Source organism: Hyaena hyaena, unplaced genomic scaffold, assembly GCF_003009895.1.
Source record: "Hyaena hyaena isolate Hyena2069 unplaced genomic scaffold, ASM300989v1 scaffold_667, whole genome shotgun sequence".
Classification (NCBI taxonomy): domain Eukaryota; kingdom Metazoa; phylum Chordata; class Mammalia; order Carnivora; family Hyaenidae; genus Hyaena; species Hyaena hyaena.
In genome coordinates this window covers 545845-570064 of record NW_024081297.1, presented here as the reverse complement: position 1 = coordinate 570064, position 24220 = coordinate 545845, and the positions used below count along the sequence as shown (strand labels likewise).

The window sequence follows — 24220 nt, the reverse complement described above, 5'->3', positions numbered from 1 at the left end:
CGAACTTGCGGGGCTAGAGCTGCAGGCGCGCCTTGGCGGGAGAGGAGGCTCGCAGCGCCGGGTCCGGAGGCAGGTAACGCGCAGCACCCGGGGTTTCGGGGTTTGCACCGCCCTGTCCAGTCTGTGGACTCGAGGACGCGGGAGGCGGCCAGAAGCTCTCCGTGCCCCGCTGCGACTAAAGCAGCAGAGTTCTAGTCTCTCTTTCTCTGCCCACTCCGGGTGTTACCTAAGGCAACTTTCTTTCCCTCTCTGGGTCTCTCTTTCCTCCTAAGTGAGGGAGGTGTTGGTGTTGACTGATGCTTTGTAGTCTTCGGAGTTCTAAAGCGTGAGCAGCGTTTTGGCAACCGGCAAGGTCCCTTCAAATCCGCACCTACTTAAAAGCCAGGTCCGCTGCTCTGGGGGCCGAGTCCTCAGGAAGCCGACGTGCCGTGTAGGCGGGGGTTCTGCTGGGCTGTCGCGTTTCCTGGGGCGTTTGAGGACTGACCCTGGGCTTGGGGCTGGCTGTTGGCGGGGCCTGGCTGCAGAGCAGCTGCCCCCACATTGCTCAGGTGAGGTAAGGGAGGGCGTCAGGACCTATCTACAGGTGGGGTGTTGGGAAGGAGGGGTTGGGAGCCCATGAGGTGTACTTGGAAAAAGAGCAGTTTGTTTTGGAATTATCTCCCTACACCCATACCTAGTTCCGTCGTGAGTTACAAATCACAGGAATGGGGTTTCTCGTCTTTTCAGAGCGGAAAACATTACTTCAGCGGACTAGGACATAGGGCTCCATAAGCTGGTATGAAGTGGGCCTCTCTCTCTCTGCACCCATCCTGCCTCCTCTTCCCTTTCCTTCTTTCCTGCTTTTATCAATACTCTTTGATTTTGAGGGCCCCATTTTCTGTCTGAATGAAAAGTCCTTATTTTCATTTAGTGCTGGTTTGTGACCAGCAGACTCCAGAGCTTTGGGCGCTGGGTAGGGATGGACCCTGGATAGGAACAGGCAGCCTCCTGACCTACAGAGCCTTGCAGGAATGTGCAGAGGAAGCCCAGTGGGCTTTAGACAGACAGACAGACAGACAGACACTGGAAGGTGGGATGGATTCAAACTGCTGTCCAGCTTCCTGTCCCTTTCTTGGCAGCCATTCCCAGTGAGGAAATAGTGGCCCCAGCTGTCAGTTGCAGCAGCCAAACAGAGGATGGTTGAAAGGAGTTGAGGATTTTGATGGGTTTCTGTGGAAAGTCTCCAGGTGCTCCCTCCCCTCCCTTTACCCCTATAGTTCTTGTGTACCTTAGTGTGGTGTCTGGGTGAAATCAGATGCCAGGACCTGTCAAGAGTGGTGGGGAAGGAGGCATGGCAGTGGCATTATTGACTGTCTTTATTGGGCACTTATGGGCCAGACACTCTTCTTTGTGTATAATGTGTCCTTAGTTCTCAAAAAACCATATGAGGGATCCTATACTGTCAGTTAACCCATTTTACCAATGAGAAACTGAGGCTTAGAAAGATCACTTCTTTTAGTCACATAGCTAGAAAACAAAATAGCTAGGATGCAAATCTAGCCTCTCTGATGCTAAAACTTGTGATCTTTCTACCTTTTTTGGTGATTAATGGTAAGTTGGACTAGTAACAGCAAAAATTACTATTACTGAGTTCTCACAAGTGCCAGACACTGTTTAAAGCATTTTTGAAGAGTTAATAGGGTGCCTGGGTGGCTCAGTCAGTTAAGCAGTTGACTTTGGCTTAGGTCATGATCCCATGGGTTTATGGGTTCGAGCCCTGCATCGGGCTCTGTATTGACAGCTCAGAGCCTGGAGCCTGCTTCGGATTCTGTGTCTCCCTCTCTCTCTGCCCCTCCCCGCTTACACTCTGTCTCTGTCTCTCAAAAAATGAATAAATGTTTAAAAAAATTTTAAAGAAGAGATATGCCACTAATTATGCAGGAGTTTTGGTCATTTTGGTCATGAGTGACTGCCTTAGCCTTTCTCAAGCAGCAGTGCTATTCCAGAACGCCTGCCTGATCCCACCCAGCTGCTAGTGAGTGAATGGGGCAGAGACCCTGTTTGGTTTATTCTAGAGGTGGTTTGAGGTCTAATGAAAGATTGATTGTCCACATCTAATCCGTTAGACCTGACCGTTGGCTTGTGAATGATCCCACTGTCCCCTAAGAGGCCTTTCTCAGGTTTTGCTCAATAAACATTTGTGGAATGAATGAATTAGTGCCTTGTGCAGAGTGGTCTGTTGTCCTGCAGAAATGGGGCAGCCCAGGGCTCACCATGCTCAGAACCCAGGATGCCAGGCCGGGCAGTTCTCTCCTTTGGGCAAGGGAGGTAATGTGAACTATGCCCCTGTGGGCTTCTAGATTTGCCTGCTTTATAAGGAATTTTAAAAGTTATAGATTCAATAAACATTTGTGGAATGAATGAATTAGTGCCTTGTGCAGAGTGGTCTGTTGTCCTGCAGAAACGGGGCAGCCCAGGGCTCACCATGCTCAGAACCCAGGATGCCAGGCCGGGCAGTTCTCTCCTTTGGGCAAGGGAGGTAATGTGAACTATGCCCCTGTGGGCTTCTAGATTTGCCTGCTTTATAAGGAATTTTAAAAGTTATAGATGAGGAAAAACTGATTTTTTTTAACTAACAGGAAAAATCACTTAGTCTCTCTTAAAAAGGGAAGGAAATAAGATGGTGCTATTTGCTATAGGGCTTCCCAAACTTCTTCATAGAAGAATCTCCAATAACGAAACTGACAAGTGCTCCTAGGAGTTGGGGTACAGTTCAGATTGACCCCAGCAAGCTTGAAAATTGTTTTAAGAAATTATGCAATTTTTAAATTTAAAAATATGTTGAATTTGGTTTCAATATATAAAACAAGTTCTTTCCTCAAAATATTTGTGTACAATATTGGTATATTATATTATATTCTTGGAGGCTGAGAGTACCCAAGTACTGGAGAAGTAGGGCAAGTTTTCTGGTCTGGTGGCATAGAGTACTATTTGCATTTTTCATACACTTGGTTTACAGTAATAGAGCTTCCCAACCCTTTGTGGAGATAACCCCTTTCCTATTTATCAGAATGAAGAACATGTTTTAAAAATAAAAACAATCTTTATTGTTTGACCCCTACTGGCTTTATTAAGATATAATTGACATATAACATTGTAGAAGTCCATGATGATTTCATGTGTGTATACATTGTTACTATTTTTTTGTAGTGAGAACATTTAAGATTTACTCTCTTAGCAATTTTCAAGTATGAATACTATTGTATATTAGATCCTCAAAATTTATTCATTTTAGGATTGGAAGTTTGTGCCCTTTGACCAACCTCTCCCCATTTCTCCCTCTCCCCAATCTCTGGCAACCACCATTCTATTCTCTGTTTCTGTGAGTTCAGCTCTTTATTGATTGCATCTACAAGTGAGATCCTTATTGTTTGTTTTGCTATTACCAAAGAAACATATATATAGTGGAAAAAGAAAAAATACAGATTAGCATTAATAATAATATATCTATACTTAGAAAAAACTGATGCAAAACTTGGGACATATAATCTTCCAAATCTTTTTCTCTGTGTCTATATGAGTACATTAAAAAAAAAAAGAACAAATGAAGGGATGCCTGCCTGGCTCAGTCAGAAGAGCATGTGACTCTGGATCTTGGAACCATTCGTTCAAGCCCCATGTTGGGTGTAGAGATTACAACAAAAAATAATCCAAAAAAAAAAAAAAAAAAAAAAAGAATCTCAGCAAGCCGAAAACAAAAAATGAACAAATGTATTAATACAACCCTTACTTTTGATTCAGTCATCCTCAGAGCTAGGAGCCATCTCAGATTGTTTTTGAAAGGATGCGGAGAACAACTTTTGAATAATTAAAATCATCCTAAAGGTTAATCCTGTTTGTGAAGTTCACCCTCCCATAATTCCCCCATGTCAGATAGTTCCCAGCAGAGGGAAGTGCCTGCCTTTGGGGCTGCTGCTGAAGTCCCAGGGTCCAGCTGTGCTTCTTGTGAAATGACTCACGTGCCTTAATTGTAACAGAAAAGGTAGCTCCTCAGTGTTGTTGAAGTGAAAATGTGGGCAGAGAATTCTAAAGCTAAATTGCACAGGGAGGAGCCTTGGATAAGATCATTGCTCCAGCATTGCATTTTTTTATTGTTTATTTTTGAGAGAGAGAGAGATATTGAGTGAGCAGGGGAGGAGCAGAGAGAGGGACAGAGAATCCCAAGTAGGCTTCTGTCAGTGCAGAGTCCAATGCAGGGCTCAAACTATGTGATCATAACCTGAACCAAAATCAAGAGTCAGACACTGACCAAGGTGCCCCTCCAGCATTGAATTTTATTGTGTGGCTTTGGGCAAGAGAGGTAGCTTCTCTGAACTGGTTTTCCCTTCCTTAGATTGGGGATAATGACACCTACTCTATCTTCGCCTACCAGAGTCACTAATGAGGACCAGGTGTCAAGTATTGTTAACTTAAATATGCATGCAAACGTTTTATGCTATTTTTAAAAGGAGGCTTAAATGTAGAAAGATCAAAAGTATTGTCAGTCTTTATAAAACGCTGGAATCTAACTTTTGGGCTTAACATTAGCAGGACTTAATTATAATGCAAATGCTCTATTGGATCATCCCCACTCTAAGTTTTCTTCAAAGAATAGAAAATTCCTTGATGGCTAACATTTCATTGCTGTTCATCACAATTCTGAACTGAAGGAAAGGGCAGAAAATAGTCCCATTTCATAGAATAAAAGCAGGCTTGCCATTCAGGAGAACTGTTCATTGGCACAGAGAGTCAGGTCCCAGGGCTGTTTCTAGTTGCCTTAAGAAGACAGAGGTGTATAAGGCAGAAGCAGTGAGAGTAACTGGAAAGACAGTGTGTGTGTGTGTCTGTGTGTTGGGGGGTCGTGGCTGTATACTAGAAGCCACTGCCTCAGGGTTGCTCACAGGCATGCACTCAATTCAGTTCTGGAGAGAGTAATGGGCCCTGTGTTTGGATTGGGAGGCAGGTGTCTCGGCTTCTATTTCTGCCCCAAAGACAAGCTGTGTAATCTTAATCATATCCACTTCTTGAGCTTTGGTTTCTTTATAAAGTGAGGGAATAGGACCAGATGAGGTAACTTGAAGTCCTAAAAATCTATGATTCTGGGCCTTCTATTGTCTATGCCTGCCCAAATGGAACTTTGGTAAAGAATTACCACATTGAGATAAGTCAGGTATGGGAAAATGTTCCCACTTCCTGTTGCTCCCAGCTTTTGGTGCCCCTTATGATTTCCTACGGGTCTTCCCAGCTGAATACCCTTATGCAGAACATAAGATCCATAGATCATTGAGAGAAGAATTGTTTTTGCTCGTCTATTTGTTACTCTTAACTAGAACCTCCTTAGATTGTTGGGAGGGAGAAATGCTTTTGGTAACTTCTGGGAAGGTTAGTTGACAGAAGTATAGTAAAAGTAGGTTATTTACGGTAATAGGGCTATGTATATGTCACAATATACTGGCTTTTGAAATTACTAAATACAGTATTTTTCCTTAGTGCCCATTGGGAACTTGGCCTGTGCTATGGCTTTTGCAGAATGTGGGAGAAGCATACTCTTTTTTTTTTTTTTTTACAAATAGTTTATTGTCAAATTAGTTTCCACATAACACCCAGTGCTCATCCCCACAAGTGCCCTCCTCCATGCCCATCCCCCCTCCCCCCTACATCCATCAGTTCTCAGTTTTTGTCAGCATTCAAGAGTCTCTCATGGTTTGCCTCTCTCCCTTTCCCCCACTATTTCCCCCCTTCTTCTCCCCCTTGGTCCTCTGTTAAGTTCCTCCTAATCCTCCTATACATGCAAACATATGATATTTGTCCTTCTCTGCCTGACTTATTTTACTCAGCAGAACACCCTCAAGGTCCATCCATGTTGCTACACATGGCCAGATTTCATTTTTTCTCATTGCCATGTAGTATTCCATGGTATAGATAAACCACATCTTCTTGATCCATTCGTCCGTTGATGGACACTTAGGCTCTCTCCATTTTTGGCTATTGTGGAGAGTGCTGCTATGAACATTGGGGTACATGTGCTCCTATGCCTCAGCGTTTCTATATCCCTTGGGTAAATTCCTAGCAGTGCTTTTGCTGGGTCATAGGAGAGTTCTAATGTTAAGTTTTTGAGGAACCTCCACACTGTTTTCCAGAGGGGCTGTACCAGTTTACATTCCCACCAACAGTGTAAGAGGGTGCCCGTTTCTCCACATCCTCGCCAGCAGGGAGAAGCACACTCTTGAGTGGCTCCAACTCAAGGAGAGGGAGAGGCAAGGAGGAAGGGAAGGGGGGAAGGAAGGCTGGAGAGATAAGGAGGTAGGGAGAGGGCAGGAGAAAGCAGAGAGTACCAGTTGTGGTTAGAATACAATGGAGATGAAAAGACCAATTTGGTCTTTTGGTCAATTTGGGAAAAGACTAAGTCCCCTAGAACTTGGACTTTTGGTTTAATTTTGCATCTACATTGCCCAGCCCCCAATGGGAACTTAGTAAAGTATTTTTAATGAATTAGTAAATGAGTAAATGAAAGAATGAATGATTCTTCTGAAAGGAAATTTTTGCCAAAGGTATAGTGACCTTCAAGGTGGTTGCAGTGACCTCTTTATATATGTGAGATGTGTGCTTAGAACTTATGAAAACACTTTCCTGTGTGTTATCCTGCACAATGATGATAGACTTAAAAAAAAAAAAACCCAAAATGAAAGCATTTCCTAATGCCATACTTTCTAGACACTTCACAGCTACTAGTAAAAAAGGATTTGATTTATTATTTCTAGATAAGTCTTTCTGTAAAAGCACCAAGAAATATTTGAGGAGTGGGGTATAAGACCTATAAACAGTCCACAAATTTATATTCCAAGTCAAAGGGAGAAAGACAGGCATTGCTTAACTTGTGGGTGAATAAACATTTTTTCCCCCTTGCAGAAGCATTGTTTTACAATAAGTCTTGACAGAACTGGTGCCATCAGCTTCTGATTAGACAGATGTGTTTTGTGCCACCATTACTCATGGCCACAGGCGCCTGGGCTCTCCTGCCACTCGCTGAGTCAGCTGATTAAAACATTGGGCTGTGAGGCTGAAGGCAGGGGCTAGATCCGAGGCCAAGCCAAGTGGCTCAGTCAGATCTGTGCCTCAGCCATTCCCACACCTTCTACCAGCAATCTGTACTGGAAGGGAGACTGAACTGTGGTGTGTTAGGTTGATTAGGGAAGATTCTTCACCATTGTTCATTTTAGATTAGTCATTCGAGTTTTAGACGTAAGAGGTCTGGGTTTTCAGTTTAATTCTTTGATTTTTTTTTTTTTTTAGAGTGAACTCTAAGGTTGTTTCAGGTTTACCATCTTGGGACATGCTGATGGTATGCATTCTGAGACTTTTGCTACTCCACATCAACTCTCACCATGGCATATCATGTCTTCAGTGTGCCTAAAATAGGGATCATCATACTTGTCTCACAAGTTGCTCAGAGTTTTAAATGAGGTCACATATTTAATGAAAAACAGCAAAAACAGATGGAGATGCTGTTGCTGGCTGGTTGGCCAAAGACTCATCAGCCAAGTACTCACCACCTCATACCTGTGTGGTGTCATTTTTCATTTAACTACAGTTTTTATGTGACATATATTCAAGATGCCTTATGAATTGTTGAAACCATAGGCATTAAGTCTGCAAATGCTATGGGTCTCCTGCATTGATAGTGCCTGGGGATAGTAACTGATGAGGTAGGATTCATCGTCCTTAGTTATTTCAAAACTATTTTTATCTGATCAGGTATGTTCTTTGTTGGTATAACATATTTGATTATATCTGGTTGCTTCAGATTGCTTTTTTAAAGCCTATGAGGAAAGTGAATGATGATGCTATCTGACCTTTATTGAGCAGTTACTGTGTACCAGGCACTGTTCTAAACACTGTACCTACATCCCTTTATTTAATCTTCACAGTAGTCTATTATTGATACTATTTTGAGTACTCTTATTTTTCCCATTTGATGATGATGAATTAAGGCACAGGTAAGTTAAAGAAGTTACCCAGATGACATAGCTAATAAAAGAAGGGACAGGGATTTGAACCCAGGCAGTCTGACTGTAGAGCCCATGCTTTGGATCATCAGAGGATAGCCTTTTCAATAAAAAATGTCCCTTTTATTTGTCTGTAAAGTATGAGAAAGTCACATTCACACACTGAGTATCTGCCTGTACCCTAAGTGCATTCCACTCTACTATTCATGGAAACAAGAAGCTGAAAACAGTTCTAGATGCAGAATAAGGATGCATAGCTTGGCAAATTTTTTTCTTTTCTTTTCTTTTCTTTTTCTTTTTTTTTGTTTTTTTTGTTTGTTTGTTTGTTTGTTTGTTTTGAGAGAGAGAGCCTGAGTGGGGGAGAGGGGCAGAGAGAGAGAGAGGGAGAAGAAAGAGAGAGAGAGAGAGAGAGAGAAAGAGAATCTCAAGCAGGCTCCACACTAAGCAGGGAGACCTATGCTTGATCCCAAAACCCTGGAATCATGCATGACCTGAGATGAAATCAAGAGTCAGAAACTCAACTGACTGAACCACACAGACACCCACTTAGCAAACCTTTTGACCATACAAGATAATAGTTGAAAATGAGCTTGTTGCATGATATTCAAGACATTTTATTGCCTAGAGATAGCAATAATTAAGTTTAAGTATTACAGGAAATATCTGGGGGTGAGGCTTACAAAATGATGAGCCAACAACTTAATGCCCCATTTCAGTATCAGTACAGTGCTGTAATATAGTAACTGAAGTGTTGTCTTAGGAAGTAAAGTCCTTGTAGCTCTGCTTACATTAGGGAAGTCACATCATTTGTGATCTTTTGCTTAGAAGAGCAAAATTCTTTCTTTCCCATTCATTTTAGGGATGTTATGAATAATAACAAGAAAAGAATGCCTACTATTGAGTACATACTATGTGTCAGTCCCTTGCTAGGCCATTGCTCATCTAATTGGAAGGACAACTCTGAACTAGATGATAATTGCCCAATTTACCAATGAGGAAATAGAAGCACAAAGAAGTTAAGTACATTGCCCAAGGTCAACAACAGTTAGTGAATGGCCAAACAAACGTTGAAACTCTGGTTACTTACCTTGACTTAAAAGCCTGTGCTCTGTCCCCTGGCCAGTACTGCATCCTTCTGGGGCTTCTTTAGAGGTAGCATGTTACATCCACATTTACTGACTCCTGTGTTGAAACGTGTTGTTTGGCTTGAGACTCATAACAAATTATTATATTTGAAACTGGGATTGTTCTAGAAAACCTGGAACATTTATGTTACTAAGGAAGTAGTAATGATGGGCTTGATATAAGTCTTACAGGAGAAAAGTATGGTTTTCCCAGCACACCACAGCCTAAGGAGTCAGATGCTTACTTGGTATCTAAGAAGGAGGATGGTCTGGAACCAGAGTAACTGAAATATGACCTAGAGAGCTGGCAAGTAATTATTTCTTTAGGCTTAATATCTGGAAGACCCCAATACTTTTTATTTTGGGGTATCATGTAGGAAATGAGAAGGAATATATGAAGAACCTGAGTAAAACAAAGTTGGTCTTCATATTGTACATGCTGTAGAGTTTATTAAAGAGTTCTTTATACCAGTTACCCTACTCATCACTTAAATATGACACTTTTTTTACTCTGATAGCATGCACACTCAAGTGTTTTTGAAATAGTGTCATACCATCTTTATGCAAATACAATCACTGTGTTCTTGCTAGAATCCTGGGGATTCTTTGCTCTCTGACAGTTAATAACAGATGGTTGTGAGGTACAGTCACAGGTGAAAAGTCAGAAGTCAGAATTTTATGAAGCACAGTGGCTGGCAAGGTGATAGGGGTGAGCTATAGTAAGGAAGGTGTTTCTGGATTGTGTTCATGGGCAAATGTGAGTCTCAAAGCCCATGTTCCCTGTAGAGGCCACTGTCGTGGAATAAACTTGGCTTTGGAGTCAGACAGTATTGCGTTCACGCCTGGAATCCATTTATTAATTGTGTAACTGAACAAGTAATTTAACCTCTATCTCAGCTTTCTTTTCTGAAAAAATTGCATTCATCTTCCATTTCTCTCAAAGTGGCTCTAAGAAATAAATAAGATAATGAATATATTAAAGTGCCTAACACTGTGTCTTGCACAGAGTCACTGATCAGTGTTAGTTCCCTTCCTCCTCTCTTCTCTTCCTCCTTTCCTCTTGGATTCCTCTGTTGGCTCTTGAGAGTTTCCATTGTACAAGATTTGCCATTACCCAGCTATACTTCATCAAATCAGTTAATTTCACAGATGCTTAAGTTTCCACCTATAAGAAACAAGGGTTGATGATCTTTGCCCCACTTATTTTATAGGGTCTTCATCTAATTAGTTAAGTCGACAACTGGATTTTAGGGATTAAAAAAAGGACAAGAAAAGGCACATAACAAGGGCAACCATGGTAATGAGTACTTACAGTTCACTGTAAATGTTCTGATGGAAATACATACAGCTTATTGTGAGACTGCGGAGAGCACTGCCTGCGAAAGTTGGAAGGTCACAAATGAGTTGGACCCATAGCCCAGTAGGAGTTTGCTAGATTGAGAGGGGAATGGGATAGAGAGAACAGGTTCAAGGATTTTCATGTTCAGTGTCATGGAGGCAGGAAGGGCATGGGATTCCAAAGGAGAGACCACAATATTGTCACACAGGGTAGATAAGTTGTGGCTGGAGGTGCTTCTCATGTGGTGGGCTAAAGCCCAATGGTGAAGCCAGGCTAAAAAGTTGCCCTTTACTGGGGTGCCTGGGTGGCTCAGTCATTTGAGCATCTGACTTTGGCTCAGGTCATGCTCTTGCAGCTTGTGGGTTAGAGCCCTGCACCAAAACTTGCCCTTTACCTTGGAGGTTGCAAGGAACTAATGGAAGTGTCCCAATCTTGTGAGTGAAATAGCTGGATTTCTCTTTAGAACAAACAGCCTAAATTATGGAAATTGTTAACATTGCTCAAGTTATGAAAGATGGGTTTGATGGAAGGCACACTTATGGGTAAGATAAATAGTATATTTTAAAGCTTTTTTTGTAAAAGGTAGTTGTAGAGATGGTGCTGTTATTAAATTCAAGACTTCTGCATGAAGGTACATGTGTATAGGAAAATAAGAACTCCATATACTAATTTATAGACTGGACCACTTGGAGCCATATTATTCCAAAAGGATGAATATGTTCTGCTTTGGAGCTAAGCATATTTACCATTTTTCAATTAAAGGACCAGGTATGCTTTTGGCAAATGATCAAGGCTTAGATCCAGAAAGATGTTAAGATGGTTTTCTGTTTTTTTTTGTTTTTTTTGTTTTTTGTTTTTTTGGATATCCAGGCTTGAGTTTAAGATCCTGGGAGTAGTTGATACCCAATGCGTGCTGAATTCGGGTGGTGATTTGCTGAATTTCTTGTGCTTAGCATGTGCTGCTGTGGTTAGCAGTCCCTGAATTTCCTCAGAGGAGCAGGGAGGCCTAGGCCACAAAACTATCATTTATGGGCAAATTGCAAGAAACTGGGTGACCTTTCTCCTTAAGTAGTCAGAGTAAAACACAAATACACTCAAGTGTGTTTGTGTGTTTCTAGGACTGTGTTTATGTTTTCCTGAATGCTGTTTGCTTTTTCCAGACCAGAGGGAATGCCATATATATACCCAGGGCTCCTCAGGGAGAGCCACTGGGGAGATTTGCCTTGGTTACTAGAGGTACCTAGATGTAAAGAAGACACTTACTTCCTCACACGAACTGGGTGGTGGCTGGGAACCAAAGGTGTGAGGAGATGTGGTTCCACTTGCAAGGTTCTGCTGGAGACAATTGAGCACCAGTGTTTGCTTGGTGTGTGAGGAAGTGAGGATGGAGTGGGTGCTTTCTCCTTCCCTGATAGCCTTTTCCTAGGATCACTCTCTGAGCATCCGGAAACTGAAAGCGGGTCTTGGTCTCACATGTGGTGCTCAGGGAGGATTATGTACCTCTCAAACTCCTAAAGGCATCTCTTCTTGGAGTCTTAGAGTATGAGATCTTTGAACCTGCCTTTCTCCATGTGCCGGCTTCAGGTCCTTCTCACTAAGTTAATTGAGCTTGGGCTGAGACCTTTGATAGATCTGGGTTTGGTCTCGAGACCAAAGGCACAAAGGCTGATGAACTGTGGGTGGGAGTGGTCAGGTCTCTGAAGGGTGTGTGTGTTTCACTGTTTCTAATTACAATGAACAAGTGTTTTAAGTGTAGTTTAATATTTAAATACACTATGGTTGGTTGATTTTTATTTCTCCTTTTTAAAAAACTGTTATTAAATAGTGAACATTTGTTGATAAAAGGGGAAGCATGCTCTGGTGGGAAGAATATGGGGTTTGGAGAAAAGAGTTCATTCAACAAACACTTACTGAGTGTTTGTTATGTGCCAGAAATTGTTTTAGGCTCAGAATTCAGTGGGGAAGGGGTGTCTGGGTGGCTTAGTTGGTTAAGCATCTGACTCTTGATTTCCTGTTCAGGTCACAATTCCAGTGTTGTGGGATCAAGCCCCATGTTGGGCTCCCAGATGAGCATGGAGCCTACTTAAGATTGTCTCTCTCTCTCTTCCCCTTCTCTCTCTCTCTCTCTCAAATTAAAAAAGAAAGAATTCAGTGGGGAAAACATACCTCTGTGATCACTGTGCAGTATAATGTTAATAGTCAGATGTGAACATAGGAGAAGGAGGTTAAGGTGGTGAGGGGAAGAGGATCAAGTGCCAAGGGCTTCCTGGAAGAGGTAGCACTTGAAAGGAGATTGAGGGATGAATACGTAAAGTTAAGAAGCTCAGGAAATTGTGTGGTAGGCAAAATTTCATATTCAAAGCAGGACTGGCAGAAGCTAGGGCCAGAGAGGTAGGTAGTGGGCCAATCATGGAGAGCTTTGTGCATCTGAGACTAGACTTTTTAAAGATCCTGACTTGTGTCCTGTTCTGTGTGAAACTTTGCCCAGTACTTCCTCTCTGGGCCTCATTTTCCTTATTAGTTATATGGGGATGATAATGATTACCTGACTTTACCTCTTGGAATTATAGTGAGACTCAAATAAGATAATAGTGAAAAATTATTGAACATTTACACAGATTAGCTCATTTAACCCTTACCACAACTTTATGAGATAGATACTATTAAGTCCATTTCACAGATGAGAAAACACAGAGATTAAGTGATGTTAGATCATAAAGCTAATAAGTGGTGGAGTCAGGATTTGAACTGAAGTAGTCTGTCTAAAGAACTTCTCTGTGTGTGTGCATGTATGTGTTTATAGTGCTACCTCTGTGCTAAGCTCAAGAGCCAAGTTCTGTAGCCTCCAGGCAAAAGAAATAGCTTTTCCAAAATGCCTGTTACCAGTAGGTCTGTGTGTCTGGGGAAAAATATTGTGCCTGTTGGTGGACACCTAGCTGGTAAGCTTCTAACAGTGGAGAGGATCACTTTCCCTCAAGTGTCCTGCAGATAGTTAATTCTGGAGTGAAACAAACCAGCTGCCTCTGACAGGAGGTTCTTCTGTTCACACATCTGTTACTGAAAATGAGAGCCCCAGCATTTTCAAGCCAGCGTCCCATTGGAAGGGCCTTCATTTCCTCCTTCATTCTGCTATTATCCACCATGGTTGGCTAAGGAAGCCCGCCGTTTTGCACAATCATCACTATCCTTTTGGACTGTGAAGAACACCTTTGATTGTCCATAAGCCTCTCCCCATTTCTGCCCATTGAAAGAGAAGGAGCAGGCAACCATTCCTAGTACCTCATCCAGTGCCACTGTCACTCAGACACCATGTTTCCACAACCATCTCTCCTTTTGAGAGACTCATCAGAGGATGGGTCCCCTCTTTATACTACTTTATCTTTTATACTACTCTCCCCAGCCTCCAGAACTTGATCTCACCTTTTTTTTTTTTTCATAGTTACAAGAAGCTTTGGCTCACACACAGTTTCCTGTGGGATAGGTTTCTGTCCCACCCTGTCTTTGGCAAAGGACACAAGTGCCATACCAATTACCGAGCCTATTGCCCTTTTCTGTGCCCCTTTCTGCCTCCACTCCTTTAAGCAGCTGACTAGGTTGGCAGCTCCCTCTTTCCTAAGGTTCTTTCCCTAGCTTTGTGACACTCTACTGTTTTGTTTTTCCACCCTGACTGCTCTTTCTCTTTTCACTTGACAAGTACAATGTCATCTGCTTTCTTCTCTGTGCTTTTTCACTGCATTCTTTTCCTTGCTGAGTTCAACCACCAGTTGAATCTCTAAGCTGGTAACTGCCATATTTATAATTCTAACCATGGCCTCTCTCGTGAGCGCTTGCTCCTCATCTCCATCGGAATTCTAGACATGTCTATGGAATTTTCTGCCATGATACCAGTTTTTACCTTTAACCTGCCAGCTTTTCTAGGCATTCTTGGTTTGGTGCATGAATCCCCCACTTAACTCTGTTTAAGAACTTTGAGTCTTGCTAGATTCATGCATTTCCCGAGGAACATTATTTCTGCTTCCTTTCCAGTTTTCTTCTCAAATGATACTTATATTTCACCTCCATTGCTACTGCCAACCTTCTTTGGCTCTTGTGAAACTGACTGAGAAAGTCCTGGCCATTTGGCTTATAGTCACTACTCTCATTCATTCATGCTAAAGTAGCATGCTTTAAAAAGTAAATACACACACATTCCCCATCATCCACTGCATAAAGGACAGTTTCAGTCTGACATTTGAGACTTTCACTGATGCAATACTAACCTCTGTTTTTAATTCTTATCTTCTATTATCTCCTTCCCTGAACCCTGTCTTCTATTCAAACCATATTTTCCTTTCCCTATAGCAGGCTCTGTGCTTTGTTCATGTAGCTTCCTGTACCTAGAGTGATACTTTTATTCCCCTTGTTAAGCTCTTTCTGGCTGGTCACTTACTCTCAAACCCTACCTGTCCTGAAAACTGCAGCTTTATGGCGATTCTTACCAGAATCTTCCTGGTTCGTCAGAGCAGGAAGTTTCTTCCGCCTTCTCTATCTGGCCCAATTTATACCTCTTTTATGGCCAGTATTGCATACCAACTTGTGTTATCTCTCTTTATGTACTCCTCTTATTTTCCCTATTGGTCTGAAAGTTCTTAAAGGTCAGGGACTAGGGTCTTGTTATTTCCTTAATGCCTGGAGCACAGCAGGCTGACACAGTACAAATGTGCTGAATGAATATATTTTGAGGCACTGAATTATATTCACTGTGTTTTTAAAATTTTTTAAATGTTTATTTTTGAGAGAGAGACAGAGAGAGAGAGGAGAGGCAGAGAGAGAAAGAGAATCCAAAGCAGGCTCCATGCTGTCACAGCAAAGCCTGACATGGGGCTCTCAAACTCATTAACCATGAGATCATGACCTGAGCCAAAGTTGGATGCTCAACTGATTGAGCCACCCAGTTGCCCCAACTAAGGGTTTTTGTGTGTGTTTTTTGTTTGTTTTTTAGGATTTCAATACATCTATTTGCTCTGAGAATTTAGTGGCCAGTGGGCAGGTATTAATTTGATATTTGGGTATTTGTTCTGTTGTGTGCAGAAAAGAATTCACAAAGCAAGCCTGAGCCTGCTTATGCCTAGAAAGGCCTGCTTGCAAGGTCGGTCCTTTACTGGTGTCCGGGAACTTGGATTTCAGAAGGATTGGCACCACTCTAAGTTGAAAGTAGCTCATGGTACCTAAATGGTTTGTGCAAACAGTGCTGTGTATGCTAAGCACCTGCTTTCCTTCTGCGAGTCTGGAGTTTGGTTCCATGCTAGGCGGGGAGTGTTTACCTGACTAGTCTCCAGTAAAAGTCCTGGGAACCAAATCTCTAATGAACTTCCCCAGTTGGTAGCATTTCACATATGTTGTCAGAACTTGTGTGTCCTGGGTAACTCTTCCAGCAGAGGACTCTTTGAAGCTTATGCTTTTTTTTTTTTCCCCAGACTTCACTCCATCTACCTTTTTCTCTGCTGATTATGCTTTGTATCCTTTCAGAGTAATAAATCATAGCTGTGAGTATGACCATATGCTGCTTTATGAGTCCTTCTAATAAAGCATCAAAACCTGGGGCTGGTCTTGGGATCTCCCAACTCTATGAAATGCCATAAATGCAGAGCCAATCCCTTTTTTTAAAGCTAAGACTTCAGAGACTTGAAAGACTCAGAGAGATTATTGGTTTTTACATAAGACGAGGAGCCCAGTTCTTAAGACTATAGGTACATGGCCTTGTGAATGTACATGGTGCTCTGCAGAATAAAGCTGAAGTCTTCTTGATTGCCCACTGTAAAATTTGGGTGAGAAAGAGCTATTGGAGAAGATTTGGTTATTATTATTTTTTTTGGTAGCATCTCAAGTACTGTCAGAGTCCTAAAAATATCAGTTATCAGAACTAGGCTCCTAGAAAAGTTAAGGACAATATTTGCCTGGGATCCATTGTCATTATTCCTGTAAATTAAGAGTTGAGTTCGTTGGGCCATTTTTCCTGCCTGAGAATAAAAAGTGGACTGAGCATCCATCATGTTGAGTTTCCATTGTGTCAGACATTAGCTAGGTATGTGGTATGAATCATTTCCTTTAATCTTCACAAAGACCCTCAAAGGCAGGAATTTTAAGCCATGTACTATAGATAAGAAAATGAAACAGAGAAGTTAATATTTTCCCAGAGTCACACAGCTATGAAGTGGTAACCCTGGAGCTCAAACCCATATCTGACTCCCAAAGGAGTGCTTTCTATTTTGTTTTGTTTACCTCTGTGCTGCCTGAACACATGGTGTGATTTCATAAAATAATAATTCTCATATCAGCTCTTTTACAAGTGGCTAAATCTTATCTGGGCCTCTGTAAATGTTAAGTTTTGAGAAGTGTTAGCTTCTGGTGCCCGGCCGGAAGTTTTAGAGGAGATTTCCTTAACAAGGGTAGCTTTCGTGTGCATGCTCTATATGTCCAGGTCCTGGGTGTCTCCCTGCGTGGCAGTTAGTGGACTTCCCGATTCTATTCACATGCCTGCCCGGAGGAGGAGGGGATGATCTGCCCTGTCGTTTTGCCAATTTCAAAGCAAGTTTGCTTGACGTTTCTCTTCTTGACAGATTTTGGGCCAAAACTTATCTGGGAACAATTTGCTTTATTAAATCTGAAAGTAAATGGAGAGTTGTGTTTTTTTTTTCTTCTTTTTTAAATATAACTATAGGAGGGAAATAGAAATGGACACTTGGAGGTGCCCTCTTGTATTTTTTATAAATTAATTATTTTCATACTGCGGAATGCTTTCATAGAACATTTCTTTTAGATGATCAGCACACTTCAGTAAGGAAACAAGGCCATGGGTTCCAGAGACTGCTGTGGAAAGTGCTGAACATGAGCAAATAAATTCAGCACCTGGTACAATGCTCTGCATAGACTAGGTACACGGTTGGTTAACATTTGCTGAATGAAAGCAATTGGACCTAAGTATCTTAACTCTTTTGCTGCCCAAAGGACACAGTAACTTGGACCCTAGTTCATATTAGTGTGTTCTGGCTGAGGAAGAGAATAATCAATTATTTTTAGATCAGATGCTTAACTTGGGACCAGGCTATCCATTATCTTTCACAGAATGAAATGCAAATGGTTTCTCCTTTAGAGGATACAATTTTTATTTGGATTATGGAGAATAGACTGAGTGGTGGTGATAGTAATAACAACAGCTAATACATAGAGTTTACCATGGTAGACTAAGTGCTTTACACATGCAAAATCGTTGAATCCTCACATCACCTTTTTAAGTAGATGTTTTACCAATGAGGAAGCTGAAATACAAAGAGGCTAAGTCATTTGCCCAAGGTCACATAGTAAGTGATAATTCTGAAACATAAACGTGGATACCAGACAAGCCACTTAACCTCTTCTTAGGTAGGGGTAATGTAAGGAAATAGGAACCTAGGCATTTCCCCCATTTTTACAATTTTGGTAAAATACAAATAAAATGTGTCATTCTAAGTGTACAGTGGCATCACATTCACAGTGTTGTGCAACCATCACCATCATGCATTTCCATAGACCAGCTATCCCTCAGGTCACCAGCTAGACCCCAAGATCTGACCTTTATTGCTCACCTGTTTGTACTCACTAACCTTTGTCTTACATTCCCCCCGCACCCAACCCCAAGCTCTTCTTTCCACCTTACCTCTTATCTTAGGCAAATGATACCAGATACCACCCTCAGGTGATGGCGACTGCTCTGACAAGACCTCCGCCCAGACCACACAGACCTTTTGAGTTAAATCCCTGACTCCTGAGGAGTGACCCTGGGAATGACAGGCAATTACCTGTACCTCATTATAATACTAAACTCTCCACCCACAAAGGAGCCTCAGTTTCATTTACATAACATACAATATGTGTATAGTCCTGTTTTCCTTAAGGCACATCATATGCCTGCCTCTATATACAATGACAAGGCTTCTCTAGCTAAATATTCATCCTAACCCATTCTTTCTCTCTCATTCTCTCCCTCTCCCTCTCTCTGAGTCACTGCTATTCCATGTGATCTTCTTATTTGCTGCAAATAAAGTTTTTTTCTTTGTAACAACTAGCCTGGTGTGGTATCTGTGATCTACCAAGGAGTGAACCCACATTGGTTGTTATATTTTCACTGAAACTCTGTAAATAAAAATTTCCCATTTTCTCCTACCTCTAGCCCCTGGCAACCACTATTGCACTATCTCTGTGATTTGACTAAGTATGTCATGTAAGTGGAATCATATAGTATTTCTCTTTTTGATACTGGCTTATTTCACTTAGCATAATATCCTCAAGTTCATCTATGTTGTAGCATAGACCAACATTTTCTTCCTTTTTAAGGTTTAATAATATTCATTGTATGGATATACCACATTCTGCTCATTCATCATCCATCAGTGGACACTTGGGTTGCTTTCATGTGTTAGCTATTGTGAATAATGTTATGAATGTGGGTACAAATATATCTTTGAGACTCTCCTTTCAGTTCTTTTGGGTATATACCCGGAAATGGGACTACTAGATCATGTGGTAATTCAGTTTTTAATTTTCTGAGGAATAGCCATACGATGTTCCTCAGTAGCTCTACCCTTTCAGATTCCACCAACAGTAAACAAGGAAGGATTTCAGTTTCTCGACATCCTCACCAATACTTTGTTATTTCTTGGGTGTTTTTTGTTTTTTGTTTTTTTTAACTAGCCAGTGAAATGGATGTGAGGTGTGTCTTGTAGTTTTAATTTAAACTTTCTCAAGTAATTAGTGATGCTGAGTATCTTTTCATGTGCTTATTGGCCATTTGTATGTCTTGTTTGGAGAAATGTCTCTTCAGGTCCTTTGCCCACTTTGAATTGGGGTTTGTTGTTGCAGTTGAACTTTAGGAGTTATCTACCTAGCCTGATTATTGATTCCTTCTCAGATATATAATTGTCAATATTTTCTCCCTTTCTGTGGTTTGCCTTTTTACTCTGTTGATAGTGTCTTTTGATGTACAAAATTTTTATTTTTACAAAGTCCAATTTGTCTATTGTTTTTTCTTTTGTTGTCTGTTCTTTGGTGTCATGGCCAAGAAATCACTGCCAAATTCAATGTTATGAAACTTTTTTCCCTGAATTTTCTTCTAAGAATCTTTTAGTTTTAGTTCTTAGATTTAGATCTTTGATTCATTTTGAGCTAATTTTTGTATATGGTGTTAGGTAAGGGCCCAACTTTATTCTTTTGCATGTGGATATGCTGTTTTCCCATGACCAGTTTTTGAAAAGGCTGTCCTTTCCCCACCAAATGGTCTTGGCACTCTTGTCAAAAATCATTAGAGGCAACCTAAGCATTTTTAAAAGCCATCTATTTCTTGGTATTTCTTGGTTTTATTTGTTGAAAGGAAAGTGCAGGTGAAGGGCTCCATTTTCCTTGGGTTTCTGGAGCAATTTCTGGAAATTCTGCTTTTCCTTTAAAAATCTCAAATAATTGTATTAATTTTTATCAGAAAGAAATGAGAATTCATGTTTGAGTCTTGTACCCCCCCACCCTCATAGTATAATGATTTTTTTTCTTTCTTCTAATATCAGGCAAATAGTAGAAATCAAGCCTACATAATCAGAGAAAACTTTGTAAACTCAAGGTCCCTCAATAGGGTACCAGTTTGGGGCACCTGGGTGGCTCAGTTGGTTAAGCACCCAACTTCGACTCAGGTCATGATCTCATGGTTTGTGGGTTCGAGCCCCGTGTCAGGCTCTGTGCTGACAGCTAGCTCAGAACCTAGAGCCTCTTTCAGATTCTGTATCTTCCTCTCTCTCTGACCTTCCCCTGCTTATGCTGTCTCTCTCTCAGAAATAAATAAAACATTAAAAAATTAAAAAAAAAAGTGTACCAGTTCATGGAGATACATGATGCCTAGTTGGGCATTTGGATTCTTGTGAGTTTTGGGCTATGACAGTCTATTCCATGACCTTGAGGAAGTAGGAGATTTTACTGCTTGTTCTGTTGCCCTTTAGAGTTTAAATCTGTACCTTTGAGTCATTGGACCATGGGGATTGAGGAATTGTGGGCTCTTTTCTCTAATGAATTATATAGCATCATCAATTAAAGATGGCAGAGCAGTAAGTTCTCATTTTGATATGCTTCCAATTGTGCTGGACTTGTTTTTTTAAACCACATAGTTATTTTTAATTAAATATTTTGCCACGTTTATATTTGCATTGAGGGAGCAGACTGACTAAAACAATGTGAAAATGCAATTGCCAGCTTCCAGCGACAGATTCTCCGGCCTTTTTTTGGTAATAGGATTTTTCATTTGTGCAGAACTAAGTAATGTGACAGCTGTGAGGCCTTAACCATGGAAATGCCTATTTATTTGCCTGTTGGAAAAATTTCTGTGACAGAAAGTGTTGAGAACATTCCTTTGATTCTTAAGGACAAGTTTATAAAACACTGGCTTGGAGATAAATCAGTTTACATTTATTTCATGGATATTCTCAAAATTTGAGGTGACTGAAACTTTTCTCCATGTGTCTATTGGAGATTTTTAATTCAGTCTCAAAAGAAAATGGCTCATCTCTAAAACACAAATTTGATTAATAGCAATTCTCACATTACTTCCTTCCTTATAAGTATTTATATTTTATAATGAAGAGGAGAGGTAATAAAACTTTTAAACTAAGAATCTGAGTGGTAGTGGGGATGCAGTTTAGCAACAAACAATTTGCTTTTATGATTACTTATGAAATCATTTTGACTCCTTGGTTTATTGTTTCTAAAAAGTATTTAAAGAGGAAAAAAAATCCTCTGGAGACTTCAAGGTACTTAAAGTGATACACATTTTATAGGAGCCCCCATTGAAAGATGGTTTGCATTAAATGGACTAGAAAGTTAAGCTGCAGGTTAAGAGAAATGAACAGCCCTGACTTGGAATAGAATACATAATGGCACAGATCAGTTGGCTGTCAGCTGCCCGCACCGCTCTGTGAGACAGCTGATTCTGAACTATTCCCTAAGAGTGGGTTTGAGGGCTCTATTGGTAGTGCCAAGGATCATCCCTAATGTGAAAATCACTCCCCACTAAAGGTTGGGTTGGTATTATGTAAATTATGTCTTTTTCTGTGATTCAAAGAGTTTAATCTACAGAACAATAGGCTTTCTCTGAAGCAGACTATACCCCTCATCTGACCTTGTTCATCTGGCTTCCTTTTCATCCTACTGGGTATACACCTAAATATAGCACATAATAGTAATCTGTCCTGTAGAATTCATCAGATACATACTGTGTGAACATTCGATCTCAGCTAGACCATCAGCATACCAGTGTCATTAATCCTCTTCTTTTGCAGCTTTTGTATTCCTATAACAGCTGGTAGAAATCCCAGGAAATGAAGTTGAGAGTCTTCTTCAGTTTCAAGAAGTTGAGAAAGCAAACAGCTATTGGCTGCATGTATTCTCTTCCTTATGAGCTTTAAGTTTAGGCATATGACTCAACAAGAGTTAGGCTCAGTATCTTGCTAACCCTACTTCATCCAGAACTTTGATTTAATCCAGAGGAGAGGAAAAGAAGTATGCACTCATAAGAGTATTCAAGTATGTATTTGAAGAGCTATTGTAGGCGTGGTAGAAAACATCTGTTTTCTGTATCCACAGTGGACAGTGCAAAAGGAACAGATGGCAGATTAGATAGTAAAAACATAGAAAAAGGGTTGGTCAACCCTTAGAATAGTAAAGATGTGTCGAGGTCATTTATCCTAGTCTTTATTCTACAAATGAGGAAACTGAGACAGAGGAGCACGGCCAGGTATTGAATCAGTCCCTGGGCTTGCAGTGGGTGTTTTCTGTAACCCTCCACTCCAAATCCTCAGTCATTTCAAAGGTTGGGACTAGGTGCTTAAGTGCTCTTTGCAGCGAAGCTGGATAGCTCTACCAACAGAGCTCCCTCAAACCCACTCGTCTGGAGTAGTTTAGAATCAGCCAGCACACAGTACAGTGGAGGCAGTTGACAGCCTTTCCGGAGTTCTGTGTTTGTTTCTTTGTTTTTGTCTTAATCAAAAGTGTGTTTTTCTGTCTTCCTGAAGAGGCACAAGTCCAGAAAGGAGTAGAATATTTTTCTCGAAGTCACTGTGAGACAGAATATTTACTGAGAATTCTTTGCCTCGGAAGATTACACATTTGTTTCCATGTCCCATTTTTATTTCCACACTATACCTCATCTCTTTATCGTAGTGATTTCTGGGCCCTTTGGTTTTTCTCTTCCTCGGTGGAATTGGGTTGGGGCAGGAGCTACCAACGTCATAGAGCACACCCCAGTGTCCCTAAATAGCAGACTAGCAAAGATCTTCAAGCTGTTCTTTCTCTCTAACATGTGGGACCCAGGGATCAGAGGAAGCTGTTGGGAGGCTGTCCTGACAATGCAAGTGAATTTAGAAAGAAAGGGAAAGCACACTATTAGGCAGATTAGTAGTCACTGAACAAAGAATTGTTGGAGAAACAAATTACAGTGCATCTCCCCATTCTTTCCGTGTAACTACAGAGCTGAAAGGAACTAAAGACACATTCAGCTCAACCTCTTCATTTTATGTGGTCAAGCAAGTGAAGACTACAAATGTTAAATAATTTGTCCAAAGTCCTACAGCTAGTTAGGGGCTGTGCTGGGGATATGCATATGTCATTCTCTGTCTTCATATTACTTTGGGTTGAATCAAGTGAAATTGCCATTTGCATGGTTCAAAACATTTGCATATGGACAGTTTGTGAGGTGTGACCTAAATATGTTTGAAGGAGCAATGCTGTATACTTTCTTAGTTCAGTAATAGCAATAGTAACCTTGGCCTTCTCTCTAAAACAAGCAAGCATATAGTAGGGTGCCAATACGTGACAATCAAGAATACTGCTTCTGAATGAGATGATTCTGGTTTGATATCCTTGGTCTTTGTAAGCTGAAGTTTCCTCATCTACAAAACAAAAAATGTAAGGTACATCATTTTTTATTGTTTTAAAGGTTAAATGAGATGATTCTTTGGAAAGCTTAATATAGTGCCTGGTACATAGTAATTACATTAAAAGGGCATACTGTTATTCATTGTATAAGTAAAGAAAATAATAAAACTTATAAAGCTTTAACACCTTACAATCCCTCTGAATGGCACAGTCATCTTTTCTGAAATGTATGGAATATGCATTGTTTAAGATGGACATACCTTTATATCCATATTTTTATGTTCTCTGTATTTTATATTTTTCTGTTAGTTATAGAGAATATGCTTGGAATGATTTATTTTTAAGATTTTTGCATTGACAGAATGTGCTATTGTGTCACACAGATCATCATGGTGGAAGTAAAGCAAACATGGGTGAATATGCAAAATTAAACATGGGCTCCATAAAGGAAAATGACCTTTTCTGTCACAGTCATGCATGATTCTTCCCAGTGTCTAGCAGAGGCCAAGTGTATGGTTGAGGCTCAAAATGATGTTGACTGACCAACTGAGTTAGTAAATTCTTTTAATCTGGACCCTGGAACCATATCCAGTATTTGTCCATCTCTGCCTCATGTATCAGCAAATATCTCTACTGCCTGGGGATGGAGACACCCATGTGTAAAGTATTTCTCAGAGAACTCCTCATGACCCAGTGACACATCCATAGCAAATATGTTTTCAGACAGCTGTACACTTAGGGGAAAAGTTATCATCCTCAGTGTAAGAATGGACTGAGGCACTCCCAGCCCTAAGAAGGAAGCAGTAGAC

At 40.8% G+C, this 24220-nt stretch overlaps 1 protein-coding gene across 4 annotated transcripts in view; it reads left to right on the top strand.

Moving 5' to 3' along the window:
• Window positions 1-24220, top strand: part of SYTL2 (synaptotagmin like 2) — a 114143-nt gene continuing 89923 nt past the window's right edge. For all 4 annotated transcript variants that reach the window (XM_039217047.1, XM_039217046.1, XM_039217048.1 and 1 more), the window contains exon 1: window positions 1-73. The gene's annotated coding sequence lies outside the window, so the exon portion shown is untranslated. The remainder of the gene's footprint in view (window positions 74-24220) is intronic.